At 41.8% G+C, this 15,156-nt stretch overlaps 1 long non-coding RNA gene across 2 annotated transcripts in view; it reads left to right on the top strand.

The window, feature by feature from the left end:
* The window catches only part of LOC147029416 (uncharacterized), an 85,287-nt gene that overhangs the window by 36,359 nt on the left and 33,772 nt on the right, over positions 1-15,156 (top strand). For both annotated transcript variants that reach the window (XR_015055716.1, XR_015055715.1), the window contains exon 3: positions 12,199-14,171. This is a non-coding gene — a long non-coding RNA (uncharacterized LOC147029416). The remainder of the gene's footprint in view (positions 1-12,198; positions 14,172-15,156) is intronic.

Raw genomic sequence — 15,156 nt, 5'->3', positions numbered from 1 at the left:
GTGTGTGTGTTTGTGTGTGTGTGTGTGTGTTTGTGTGCAATGGGAGCAATGGGTTGGCGCTTCCCTCCCTCCTACTATACACCATTGTGGACACTCGAGGGCCAAGTCCGAGGTGTAGAACAGTATATAATTTGTCAAGGGGGACGTTCTTAGATCTGTGAACCCCAAACACAGAATCCTCAAATGAAGAGTCAAGGCTTAACTTTGTTTGTTGATGTGTGTGTATGTATGTGTGTGTGTGTGTGTGTGTGTGTGTGTGTGTGTGTCTGTGTGTGTGTGTGTGTGTGTGTGTATAAAGGGGGAGTAAGCCTGCACTTTCTTCCCAGAACTTTCTTGATCTTGCTCCCTTCTTCTTCCTCTTTCGGCTTGCTCCCGTTAGGGGTCGCCACAGCGGACCAACTGTCTCCATTTAGCTCTATCCTCCACATCTTCCATTGACACTCCAACCACCCGCATGTCCGCCCTCACCGCATCCATGAACCTCTTCTTTGGCCTTCCTCTTTTCCTCCTGCCTGGCGGCTCCATCTTCAACATCCTTCTCCCGATATACTCCGTTTCCCTCCTGTGCACATGTCCAAACCATCTCAATCTCGCCTCTCTCACATTGTTTCCAAACCGTCCTACCTGCGCTGTCCCTCTAATACACTCATTTCTTATCCTATCCATCCTCGTCACTCCCAACGAGAATCGCAGCATCTTTAACTCTGCCACCTCCAGCTCTGCTTCCTGTCTTTTTGTTAGCGCCACCGCCTCCAAACCATACAACATAGCTGGTCTCACTACCGTCTTGTATACTTTCCCCTTCACTCTTGCAGCTACCCTTCTGTCACAAATCACTCCTGCAACTCTTCTCCACCCACTCCATCCTGCCTGCACTCTCTTTTTCACTTCTCTCCCACACCCTCCGTTACTTTGGACAGTTGATCCCAAGTATTTAAACCAATCCACCTTCCCCACCTCAACTCCTTGCAACTGCACCATACCACCACCCTCCCTCTCATTTACGCACACGTACTCCGTCTCACTCCTACTGACTAACATTCCCCTTCTCTCCAGTGCATACCTCCACCTCTCAAGGCTCGATTCAGCCTGCTCCCTACTCTCCCTACAGATCATGATGTCATCCGCGAACATCATGGTCCATGGAGACTCCAGTCTGATCTCATCCGTCAACCTGTCCATCACCATTGCAAACAGGAAAGGGCTCAGAGTCGATCCTTGGTGCAATCCCACTTTAACCTTAAACCGGTCCGTCATTCCTACCGCACACCTCACCGCTGTCACACTGTCCTCATACATATCCTGCACGATCCTCACATACTTCTCCAACACTCCCGACTTCCTCATACAATGCCACAACTCCTCTCTTGGCACCCTATCATAAGCTTTCTCTAAATCCACAAACACACAATGTAACTCCTTCTGGCCTTCCCTATACTTCTCCATCAACATTCTCAAAGCAAACATCGCTTCAGTGGTGCTCTTTCCTGGCATAAACCCATATTGCTGCTCACAGATCATCACCTCTCCTCTCAACCAAGCTTCCACTACTCTTTCCCACAACTTCATGGTGTGGCTTAACAACTTTATCCCTCTGTAATTTCCACAGCTCTGCACATCACCCTTATTCTTGAAAATCGGAACCAGCACACTTAATCTCCACTCCTCCGGCATCCTCTCACTTTCCAAGACTTTATTAAACAATCTGGTTAACAACCCCACTGCCATCTCTCCTAAGCACTTCCATGCCTCCACTGGTATACCATCTGGGCCAACCGCCTTTCCACTTTTCATCTTCTTCACAGCAGTCCTCACTTCATCCTTACTGATCCACCCCACTTCCAGATTCACTATCTCCACCTCTTCCAACCTTCTCTCTCTCTCATTTTCTTCATTCATCAGCTCCTCAAAGTACTCCATCCACCTTCTCAACACACTCTCCTCGCTCGTCAGCACATTCCCATTTGCGTCCTTTATCACCCTAACCTGCAGCACATCCTTCCCAGCTCGGTCCCTCTGTCTTGCCAATCGGTATAAATCCTTTTCCCCTTCTTTTGTATCCAACTTCTCATACAGCTCGTCATATGCCTTTTCCTTGGCCTTAGCCACCTCTCTTTTGCTTTCCTACGCCACTCCTTTTACTCCTGCCGACTTTCTTCATCTCTCTGACTATCCCACTTCTTTTTCGCCAACCCCTTCTTCCTTATACTTTCCTGTACTTCCTCATTCCACCACCAAGTCTCCTTATCTTCCTTCCTCTGTCCAGATGTCACACCAAGTACCTTCCTAGCTATCTCCCTCACAACTTCTGCTGTCGTTGCCCAATCATCCCACCCATCTTTACCACCATCCAACGCCTGTCTCACCTCCTCCCTAAATTTCACGCAACAGTCTTCCTCCTTCAGCTTCCACCATCTGGTCCTTGGTTCAGCCCTCACTCTCTTCCTCAACCTCACCTCTAAAGTCATCCTACAGACCACCAATCGATGCTGTCGAGCTACACTCTCCCCTGCCACAACCTTACAGTCACTAATCTCTTTCAGGTTACATCTCCTACTTAAGATGTAATCCACCTGTGTGCACTTTCCTCCACTCTTGTATGTCACCCTGTGTTCCTCCTTCTTCTTGAAATACGTGTTTACCACTGCCATTTCCATTCTTTTTGCAAACTCTACCACCATTTGCCCTTCCACATTTCTCTTGTTGAGACCGTACCTCCCCATCACCTCCTCGTCCTCTTTATTCCCTTCCCCAACATGTCCATTGAAATCTGCTCCAATCACCACTCTTTCATCCTTGGATACACTCTCCACCACTTCATCTAACTCACTCCAGAAATCTTCTTTATATTCCATCTCACACCCCATATGTGGGGCATATGCACTGATGACATTCATCATCACCCCTTCAATTTCCAACTTCACACTCATCACTCGGTCAGACACCCTCCTCACCTCCAATACCCTCTTGACATGATCTTCCTTCAGGATTATCCCGACACCATTTCTCCTCCCATCCACACCATGGTAGAACAGTTTGAAACCACCTCCAATGCTCCTCGCCTTACTCCCCATCCACTTGGTCTCTTGTACACACAGTATGTCCACCTTTCTTCTCTCCATCATAATCAGCCAACTCTCGCCCTTTGCCAGTCATCGTCCCAACATTCAGAGTTCCAACTCTCACCTCCACACTTCTACCCTTCCCCCTCTGCCACTGAATCCGGACTCGCCTTCCCCGTCTCCTTCTCCTCCTTCGCCCAGCAGTAGCACAATTTCCACTGGTACCCTGCTGACCACCGGTACCGGTGGCGGTCGTTGGTAACCCGGGCCTCGACCGATCCGGTATGGAAATTCGTTTTGTTGTCCGCATAATGATTTGGCATAGGTTTTTACGCCGGATGCCCTTCCTGACGCAACCCTGGTCGCCTCTTACGACACACAGGGATATGGTACACCTATTCTAACTGGGGCATACACCGGGCCCAGTACAACTGGTGCTCATTTCGCCGACCTCGGAAGGATGGCAGGCTGAGTCAACCCCCTGGTGTTTTCGACTTGGTTTATATATATATATATATATATATATATATATATATATATATATATATATATATATATATATACACATTATATATATACACACATATATTAATTCAGTGTCCCAACGGGGCTTGAACTCAGGACCTCTTGGGTCCCAAGCCACTGCCCTTATCACTGCGCCAACACCAGGCGTTCCCATTCCCATCTTGCTCCCATCTAGCACCATCCAACAAAGAACTACATCGATAGGTTTAGATCCCAAAGAGTGATAGCAACTCCAAAAGTCTCCAAAATATAAATAAATAAAATAATAATAAATAAATAAATAAATAAATAAAAGTCTCCAAAAAAGTTTCAAGTCTCCAAAATAAACCCAACTTTCCAAGTCTTCAAGGTATAACCACATTCCCGTTGAGTTCCAAGATATGTATCACATTGTGAGTTGTCAAGCCAGAACCCACATTTCAAGTCTCCAAAATAAAACCAACTTGCAAAGTCTCTAAAGGATAACTCATTTCCTGATTTTTTTCAAAATTTGTGAGTCTCCAAGGTAGGTCCCATATTTAGAACCATATTGGCAGAAACCTTTTCCTGAGTCTCCAAGGTAGTTATTTAAAGCATCAAGGCAGAACTCATTTACTGATTTTTTCAAAATTTGTGAGGTCTCCGAGGTAGGTTTCATATTTAAAACCACCAAGAATAACTCATTTACTAATTTTTTCAAAATTTGTGAGTCTCCAAGGTAGGCCCCATATTTAGAACCATCTTGGCAGAACCCTTTTCCTGAGTCTCCAAGATAGTTATTTAAACCATCAAGGCAGAACTCATTTACTGATTTTTTTCAAAATTTGTGAGTCTCCAAGGTAAAACTTGTATTCTGGCTCATCAAGGTATAACTTGTTCAGTGGGTATTGTCTTGATAACTCACAATGAGTACTATTGCTGTAAAACTCTTTTTCAGGATTTTGCTGGTCTCCAAGGTATAACTCTTTGGTTGGGTCATCAAGGACGAACTCGTTCTGTGGGTCTTGGTCGCTCATAAGGTCTTCAACCAAGCCAACAATTTCGCCCCAAGTTGTAGCAAAAGCAGTATTTTCATTTTGTATTTCAGATACAATTTCCTGTGAGAGAAAATAATAATATATTAATCAAGTGATTTAATTATTAAATGAGTATGCTTCAATCAAAGTTTGAAAATAGGAAAATAAAAATCTTACCTCAACAGATAAGAGGTTTGAATCCAGTTCATTAACTTGAAGGTTTAGTTCCATACAAGTAGTCAATCTCCAAGGAACCCCAAAGTCATCCCACTCAAGGTCTTGCTCGTTCTGTGGGTCTTGGTCGCTCACAAGGTCTTCAACCAAGCCAACAATTTCGTCCCAAGTTGTGGAAAAATCGGTATTTTCATATTGCATTTCAGATACAATTTCCTGTGAGAGAAAATAATAATGTATTAATTAAGTTATTTAATTATTAAATGAGTCGATGTTTAAAAGGAACTGAAAATAGGGAAATAAAATCTTACCTCAATGGATAAGAGGTTTGAATCCAGTTCATCAACTTGGAGGTTTAGTTCCATACAAGTCGGAGAGTTCCAGGCAAGCACACAGCACACCATCGCCAGCAAAAAAAATGTTTAAAATGGAGCCTGGGCTTGAGGCTTTTATAGGGAAAGACTGGTGGGTGTGGTTTCCTTGGGAAATTCCCTGGGCAAGCCCAGGCAAGCCTTCGTTGGGAAATTTTTCAAAACCATAACATGCTGGAATTTTCTCGTGATTTCTTTGTGAGTCAGAGATGAACTGGAAATGATGTAAGAGTAGGCGGGGCTTAGGAAAAGTGGGCGTGGCTTATAAAAATACCTCATGAAAAGTGGGCGGAGCTTAAAGAAAAGTGGGCGGGGCCTATAAAATTTCACAGAAAAGTGGGTGGGGCTTAGAGAGGAGTGGGCCTGGCTTAACAAAAATAACCTGTGGCTCAGGAGGTGGTCAAACAAGAGCATTAAGAGAAGTTTATCATTTCATAATGGCACAAAAGGGGTATCTTAAAAAATATAAAGATTCAAATGTTTTGTTTTTCAATATTTTAGATGGGGATTATTGTGCAAAGGAAATTAAACTATTGAAGGAATTTGAGAATGAACAAATCTTTATAGGTTCAATGAGTGAGCTAAACAATATGCATTGGTTATTTGATAAAGAGTGTCCCGAGGCTTAGACATTTCAGATATTTCTTTAGAATCACCTTTAACAAATCACATTACTACTTTGCTACTTGAACAAATCTTTATCTTATTGCATGGGTTATTTGAAAAAAAGTGTCCCCAGGTTAAAAGGGGAGACAAATAAATATACCTTGGGATAAAAAGGGGGTTTATTTTTTAGGGAAAAAAAATATGAATCGCTGAAAATCCCCCATTCATTTACATGGGGAAAAGTGAGCCAGAATCAGTATATTCACCTTACTCATGGGTATAGGTTCAACTATTCTTAAACATAAAGACCTCATTGGTTCAACTGCTTCAACTGTGGGAAATGTTCTGGGTGCTTTTAACAGTATAAAAGATGCCCAAAAGGAATTCCATAAATTACAAGCAATAAAAGAAATTAAAAAAGGTAAAACTCAGTTGTCTCCCCAAGAATGACAGAAAATAATTCAAATACTTGGGTGAGGGTTTCAAAAGTTTTAACATCTTTTTTCCTAAATAAATACAAGTATGGAAGCATTTGATAGTATCTATGATTTGGGTGATACCATTGTCATCTCAAACTCTACCAAAAAAGAAGACTACTTCAAGGTGAATGCTGTTACAGAAACAGACTGGAACACAAATAGAACAAAAAGTTTTGAAATAAATAATGAACAAACTTATTTGAATATAGCTGAAAGTTTCTTGTTGTGTAAATTTACATTCACTAAGGCTGCAAATAACACAAACGCTACACTCGTAAATGATTTTTTCTGGAAAATTGTTGATGGTGTTCGTTTGTATATTGGAACACAAGAAGTTGAAGCGGTTAATTATGTCTCTGCTACATCTGAAATGATGAAATTTACACAATATTCATTTGGTGATAGAGTGGGTAAGGGGGCTGTCGAAGGTTTTATTTTTGATTTGGCAACGGGAACAAACACAGACCCTGATTATAGTCAAATAAAGGCAATGTATAATGATGATACAAAAACCGGTAATAGTTTTACTGTGGCAGTTCCTCTTCAAGGTATATTTGGATTTTGTGATCATGATAAAGTTCTGCATGGACTTAAAATTAGATTTCAACTGCAAAGGAATGATAATGAAAATAGATTGCTTTTTGGTGTTGCTAATGCTTTTGCTGCTCAGAATGAATTTGTTATTGATGAAATTAGTTGGCATATTAGTGAAGATACTCCTCATCTTAAAACAGAAGAGATGTTGAATAAAAGGTGTGTGAAAATGGTGTGTGTGATACAAAATCCAACCTTGAGAGAAAAAGTTGATGGGTTCATCCTGAAGAAGGTGATCAGTGCTAAATTGAAACTTGGGCTTGGAAATTCAAAAAACTTATAGGCTCTAATGATGTCATTAACATTGAGGAACAATTAGTTGATTAATTACATAAACCAATAATCACAAAGTTTAATAGAAGGAAGATTTATTCCAAGCAAGTTGATTATATCTGGTCTGCTGATTTGATTGAACTCAATAATGATAAGGGGTACAAGTATGCTTTTACTGTTATTTATTTGAGGAGTAGACATGCGTGGGTCGTCCCTTTGAAAAACAAAACCGGGAATTCACTCATGCTAGCCTTCCAACATATATTTAATAAAAGTAAGCAAAAACCTAAAAAAATTGTCGACTGATGAGGGTACAGAGTTCTACAACAAAACATTTATGAATTTTCTGAAAAATAACAGTATTACATTATACTGCACCTTTAATGAAGGAAAAGTGGTTGTTATTGAGCGATTCAATCGCACTTTAAAAGAGAGACAATATAAAAAAATTCACTAAACTCTGTTCTCAACAATGGTTATCTTTAATTTAGGACATTGTAGATAAGTATAATGATACAATTCACACCTCAACGAATACTAAACCATCAGAAACATTTACAAAATTAGAATATGAAAAAGAGATTAATGTCAGAAAGCCTAAGTTCAAAGTTGGTGATATAGTAAGAATATACAGGTGGAAATCTCATTTAGAAAAAGGTTATACTAAGCGATGGACAAATGAACTTTTAAAAATCGTTGATGTCATTGGTACAGTTCCTTGGACTTATAAGGTATATGATTTAGAAGGGGAAGAGATTTTCGGTTCATTTTACTCACAGGAATTACAAAAGACAAAGATAATGAATTGAATTTTTTTTTCTAAAATTGACCCCACCCCTATTTAACTCCACCCCTTTTTGACTCTGCCCCTTTTTCACTCCACCCACACAACCCCCACCCACATCCATCATATCCACATGATTAGTGATTAGTTTATTAGTTCCCCACATACAACGCGTTTATTTAATTTAAAAATTGCTCGACCCCCTTCTTTGGTTCCACCCATACAAGCCACACCCACACAAGCCACTCCCACACAAGCCACACAAGCCACACCCACACAAGCCCCACCCACAGAAGCCCCCCTCCTTTGTACTTCCTTTATTCTTTTTTATAATTAAGAATTAAATAATTGAAAGCAAAGCAAATATAATTAATCAAGATTGAAAATATTAAACATTTTTCTTTGGGTAAATATTCAGTTGCGAGAATGGACGATCTTTCCCAGCAGTCTGCTTCAGAGGTCTTGTGATTTTGAAACTCTGATACCATATTCTGTTTTGAAACAAAAAGAACCATGAGAGCATATAAAGATGATTATATAATGATATGAATAAAATAATAAATTAAACATTTACCTCCAGAAGATCGAGTTTTGTGTCCATTTCATCCAGATGAGCATTTAAACTGGAACAAGTTGGAAGTGAGTCATCACCCCATGGAATTTCAACATCTTCCCATTCAAGGTTGTGAAATTCATTTGTTTCACCACCCATGTATGATTAAGTTTTAATGCTGAAAATAAAACGCAAGTCGTCAAAAATTACCACCTAGTTGTGGTATTGCTTTTAAATTAATTACCACCATGCCAAATAAAAGGTTGTATAGAAGGAGAACAGAAAGAGACAGACAGAGACAGAGACAAACCGAGAGAGACAGAGACAAACAGAGAGACAGATAGACAGAGAGACAGAAAGACAGAGACAGATAGAGACACAGACAGATAGAGAGACAGAAAGACAGACAGATAGAGAGACAGACAGAGAGAGACAGGAGAATAATTTCAAACCTTTCTTTGGACTTATCGAATGCCGCCAAGGTGTGTGAAATGCCTTCCAACCACCAAGACAGGATGCTTTTTAATTCTCTTCGAGATGATTGAAGATCTACAAGCATTTCATTCATATTCTTCATGATATTCATTGGTTTCATTTTCAACATCAGTTATCAACAACGCTGTTATTGGGGACAACCTGTTAGAAAAAAAACCCAATAATTATTAGTCGTATCACGATTTAATTAATAATCAATTGCTTCACCATCATTCTAAGAGGAAGCCATACTTTACAATACACACACAAACACACAAACTTACCAATATTGTGATGGGTTTTCTTCTTCGTCAGATGAAAGATAGTTCATGTCTCAGTCATTTACCATTGGGTCAAGATGAGAAAAATGAAAAACCGTCAAACAGAAGAGATTTTCAACCAAGAGTAATGCCTGGCTTATAAACCATGTTGGAGGAAGTCAGTTGGATCTTTGCCTCGACTTGCTTCATTGTTCTCTTTCCTGTTTTTGCAACAGCTCAGTAATTCTGGAAATTTTCCCAAGCTTCCTGTTTTCAGCTGCATTCAGACAGCTTACAGAATGTGTGTAAAGTATTCATATTTGAGTTTAATTTTAACAATTTTATAGATTCAATAAAAGTTTAATGTACATGAGTGGAACCAAAATATGCTCAAACAAGAGCATTGAGAGAAGTTTATCATTTCATTTCTGCTCAACAAAGATACTTAAACCAAGAACCAAGTTCCAAAGTAATCTTTGTGAATATAATCGATGGTGATGAATGTAATAGAAAAATTAAGTTATTCCCTCAAGTAGAACATTGACAAATAGTCGTTGGTTCGCTCTTTGAGTATAATGAAAATATGAAGAAGTGCTTTAATCAGTAAGTCTCAATTTTTCATTTGCTTGTATGGGAAGAAGTGAGTCTCCCATTGTGGTTTTTGGGGGGTTGAGTCAAATAGTTTTTTCCCATGCAAATGAATGGGTGTCCCAAAAGCCCCATTTCTCCTCTACTTGTGGTGCATCGCTTCGGAATATCAATATCTCTAACTTTGATTTTGCAGATGATGCAGTCATCTTTGCGGAGACTCCAGCTATCCTTTTGGGTGCCCTTGAGGTGCTGAATGAGAGTCTCAGCCACTGGGATTACGGGATTACTGGATAAAAACAAAGATCCAGGCTTTCAATGGCATCTTGGATGCTGCTATCTTTTCTGTACCTGTCTGTCTGTGTAAGGATGGCAAGGTCACGGAGAGCTTCATTTACATTGGCAGTGATATTCATATCTCCACATGTTGTGAGCCAGAGGTCAGTAGGTGTCTGGGTCGGACTTGAGGAGTCATGGATTCACTGGATCACGGAGTGTGGCACTGTCGGTACTTATGCAGGAGCACGAAGGTCTGAGTCTGCAAGCCCTTCATGCTTCCAGTCTTGCTCTACTGATGTGAGACTTGGAATTGTGACCAAGGATCTGAGACGAAGACTTAACTTCTTCGGTACCACGTTTCTTCGGAGAATCCTTTGTTATAACTGGTCAGACTTTGTATTCAACAAGTGATTGCTGAGAGAGACTCAAATGAGATATTTTTACTTGTATAGCCCATGAGCATCAGCTGCGGCTGTGTGGACATGTGGCTTCTTTTCCTAGCGCTGATCCTGCTCACCAGATTTTCTCGGTGAGGGAACCTCATGAGTGGAGGAGGCCAATTGGCCGACCACTTGCCTCGTGGTTGCAGCACGTTGATCAGCATCTCAAGGAGATGGGGATGGGCCAGGCATCTTCCTGGGGGATGGCCTGACGGAGACCTCTGGAATACTGACGGAAAGTGGACCCAGTGACGCACTGCTCCGGCACATGCTCCCATACCTAACCTAACCAAACCTAATCCTTTGGCACTCGTGAGAAACTCACCAAAGAAAACGTTCTCGGCTCTTATCAGCAACTCTGATCACGCACTGTAAATTGAAGTGCAAAGCCACGAGGTTTTATTCATATATTTCTATCTTGGCTTCATGATTCGGCTGGCAGGATAGATAGCCCAGATATATGCATCCTCACCTCTGAGCTGTCAAGCCTGGTTTTGAATGTTGGCCTGGCTATAAACTGTCATCGTGGTGTTTTGCAGGCAAGACGAGACATTAATGCGTGTGCTATCTCTCGGATGTATGTTAAACTGGGCATCCCCTCTGTGAGCATTAATTTGTCGGCATTAAAGATCACACGGTGTCCTTCACACAGAGTACGCAGTCTCTCGCTGGTACCATTAACAAATTTCTGTACACTCAGTTGGGTATCCTGTGTCGGAGTGGCGAACCGTCCAGGATCATAACCCCAGCCAATAAACTGCTGCGGCAGCACCAACACTGTATTGAGCATGGTGATGATTATCGATGACTCCATGATGGCTGAAAATGGGAATATTGAGGGTACTGTACCCAGAGGAAGTGCCCTGGAATAATCTGCCCTCTCCACTTTCAATTTATTTGCTCTTGCAGTATTTTATATTGACCTTGACATCTGCACTCAGTGCCAAGCTTTGATGCAGTAGATACCAATAAGATCACACTCATTGAAGATGCCATATGTGTCTACTGTGTCGTGTACCCAACACGTCAGAAATGAAAATAATTACTGACATGCCTAATGGCCACAAATGTAATGTCCTACTTTCTTTCCACATGTCACCTGAGCCAATTTTCTCTCAAGAAGTCGAAATCCTGAAAGCTTGAATCGTCATACTAAAATACTCAATTTGTTGTCTATCTGTCTGTCTGACCGCGATACATTCGGTCATTACTTATCGAATCTCAACCAAACATGACAGGAGGACTGGTTACACGATGGGGGTTGTCACGACTTAACTTGCCCCCTTCCCAGGGGGGTTTTCCACCTTGGGTGAAATTCGTGTAAATGTGTATATCCGTGTTCAGATAGCTAATCGTGGCGTTTTTTTTTTAAGGCCGCTGATAATAACACCAGTAATAATAACACCAATGATAGCATAATATCATTGTTATTACAAAACATTGTTAATGTTCATAATGTCCCCTCTCCCCAAGGGGTTTAACGTGTATAAATAGGTTATCATGGCATTTTATGGGGCATCCCTACCAGAAGTAAAACGTATTATAAACCGCAAACATTTATGATTACCATTTTATACAGTCGCTACTGCTGTTTGACATGAAACTGAAAGCGAAGAAACCTGACGTTCTTGGGGGATTATATGCTGATCACACCCCCCAGACTTACAGACCCAAGCCTAGATCTACTGCAATCGATACACCCCAGAAAGGATAATAACATGACTCTTCATACCACTCCCAGGCAGGGAGTGGGTGCACGAGTACAACAAAGGAGAAAGAACCTGCAGCTGCTCAATGCTTTGAAGTCTCGATTTCAAAGCCCTCACAAGCTCGAGAATTTCACATTTGGACGAAAGCATCCAGCAGAGACACGCGGCTGATCGTTGTTTCATCCTCACTGTCCATTCATTCAGAGCAGGTGTGTTATATACTGTTATGTGGAAAAAAAGGGGGGAGGGAAGCCCATGGATGGTCTGTGTGTTTCAAATAGGTTAGATTGCCATTTAACAGGAACCTGTCAGAGTAAGTCGTTTGTTACACGTGAAGCTGAGGAGGCAGCGGAAGTAATTTATAGACAGGGTTGACAGATTGATTATGTATGCGTCAATACCTCTTGTTTGTGGGTGTGATTAGGTAAGGACTTCCCATCGCAGAGGCACACATCATATGTGTGTGAAAGGCGATTACAATTTCTCTCGCCGATGTGTGCCGGCCATGGTGGTGTCGTGGGTCATAGAGCCTGAAAGAAAAGATGATACATTAATTTTATTGTGGCCACCCCTTTGGGTGACACTCCAGAGGAGAACTCCGCCAACCAAAAGAGAACTAGGAGATTCCTCGTATGGAAGGATGAGCAAGTGGTTCACAGAGGAGTTTGTGAGGCAAACGTTCTTGTGGTCTGATAAAAGTTTTGGGATTGACCCAAGCTGGCATCACCCTGCCTTTGTGGAGGGGAAGGAGCCACCTTGCTTAGAGGAGGAAGATAACTGAGACCTGGGGAGAAGACTGAGGGCAGACCAGGAGGCCTTGATCGAAGAAAGACAAAGGGGGCCATGAGGCCTGGTTGAGGAACTACTTGTTGCTGGCATTCCCTGTGACTAACTTTTATCATGCTCTGTTTGGCTTTATGAATCTCGGGTGCTACTCATCATATGCCCTGCTCGTGGCTGTTTTCCTTCATCTTGGACACCATCGTTACTGACTCCTATTGCTCCTGGTCTCCAAAAGCAGGCTGCATCGAGTCCTGCATCCACCCTGCGCGTCGAAGACAAAGGGAAGTCCTGCCTGCATTATTGTCTCATTGTACGAGTGTGTTCTGTGGTGCCTAGTGGGAATTAGGTTTTGTGTTTTATTTCCTCCTTCTTGGATATAACTTTGCATCTCTTCATCCTCTTCTGTGTCTTCACTCACCTGGTTTGTTCCATTTATTGTGGCGCATTGTCGACATTCCTCCCTGTGCTATTCAATACAAAATAAAACCTTTAAAAGGTAAGAAAAAATGTTCGATCCATTTACTTTCCGTGTGTGTGTGCTGTCGATTTTGGATCATTTGGACGAGATTGGTGAATGGTGGAGTAATAACTGAACGTAGTGCCATAACAGACCGTTTGGACCATCTCCTGGGACGAAAGGTCCCGACTCTGAGGAATCCGACATTCACGGGTACTCGGATGTGACGATACTTCTAAAATGATATGTACACTTTACGTGAAATTTAATTTTGAATTATGATCAAGCCGCAAAAAAAAATTGCGACATGATACAAAATGCATATTTGTATTATCAAATTGACATATAATCCACATCAAAACAGTTTTATTCACAATAACCCATTCCATAAAGTTAACCAGGATACTGAGATTGATTGGGTTGTTTTTTAAAGAGATCATCAGGGGGGATTGGACCTCCTCAAATTGATGATGAATATACACGTGAAGCAAACTTGATGCTTATTCTAAAGAACAGCACATTCAAATTTGCTGCAACACTGCATGCCCATTAAAAGGCAGTTCTTAAAAGCATTGGATACATTTCCACATTATAATGTGATGCCATTCTATAAATGCATGCAAATGTCTTCAGCCCAAGTCTTGTGTTTGGTTTCCATTTGTTATGAACAGTTTCTTGTTTGCCAAGTTTCGAAGACGAACAAGGGAGAGGCTTGATTCTCCCCGATGAGCTCAAGAAACAAGCTCCCTGATGTGGCAGGCAGAGGTGAGCAATAATTGGCTTTGGTATCCACCAGTGGGGCAAGGGGACCACCGTGTTCAGTGTTGGGGGGGGGGGGAGACCTTGAAGTGGAGCACAAGAGATGGGCAGCTCCTGAGAAGTGGAATTGCCAGGCAGCTTTTGCCATCATGTGACGACTCTGTGCACCGAGGATTAAATTGGGGCTCTGCATTTACCGACTTACATCTGCTATTTCCTCTGACATGCTAAAGTCCATCCATCCATTGGGACTATGCTCTGTGCAGAGCATTGATGCTGCCTAAGTAGTCTAGTTGGCTGTTGGGCACAATCCTGGACGGGTCACCACTCCGACACAGTACACCAGCAAGCTGGCACTCATTTTGCCAACCTCAAAATGATGACAGGCAGAGTCAACCCCACCTGGTATTAATAACCAGCCAAGTGGAATTTGAACTCAGGATCCGAGGATCCCAAGCGCACCACCTTAACCATTAAGCCAACACCAGGCATACATGCTAAAGTGGGCCATGATTAAGCATGAGTTGTAGGATATGCTCCCTGATATGCTCCAGCTGTTTATCACCCCCAAAGGACAGTTTTTCCCTGCTTACATAAGGAGAATGATGCAGCAATACAAACTTGAATAAATAAATAATGCAAAACCCTTCCATTTCGAATGTCTGAAATTTAGACTGATTGTAAACCATTGTACATTTCTTAAGTATAGAGATATGCATAGATTTGTATCATCACACAATGATGCCTCAGAAACAAGGGATGTGTGGAGAAGAAGAAAATAAGCACTCCTTTTGTCTTCGTATCTTCAGAGGGATGGGGCTGCCAAAGCAGTTTTTCCTTGGCGAGGGAGCACAATCCTGGATTGGTCACCACTCCAACGCAAGATACTCGACTGGCTCAGTTATCCCAGAAAGCTGGTACTCATTTTTCTGACCTCGGAAAGACGACAGGCTGAGACAACCCACCTGGTGTTATCATTCACGGCACGACA

This window comes from Eptatretus burgeri, chromosome 3 (genome assembly GCF_056783735.1).
Source record: "Eptatretus burgeri isolate ZD-2024b chromosome 3, Ebu_testis_v1, whole genome shotgun sequence".
In the NCBI taxonomy this organism is placed as follows: Eukaryota; Metazoa; Chordata; class Myxini; order Myxiniformes; family Myxinidae; genus Eptatretus; species Eptatretus burgeri.
The sequence above is the reverse complement of the archived record's forward strand: the minus strand, read 5'-3'. Positions and strand labels throughout refer to the sequence as shown.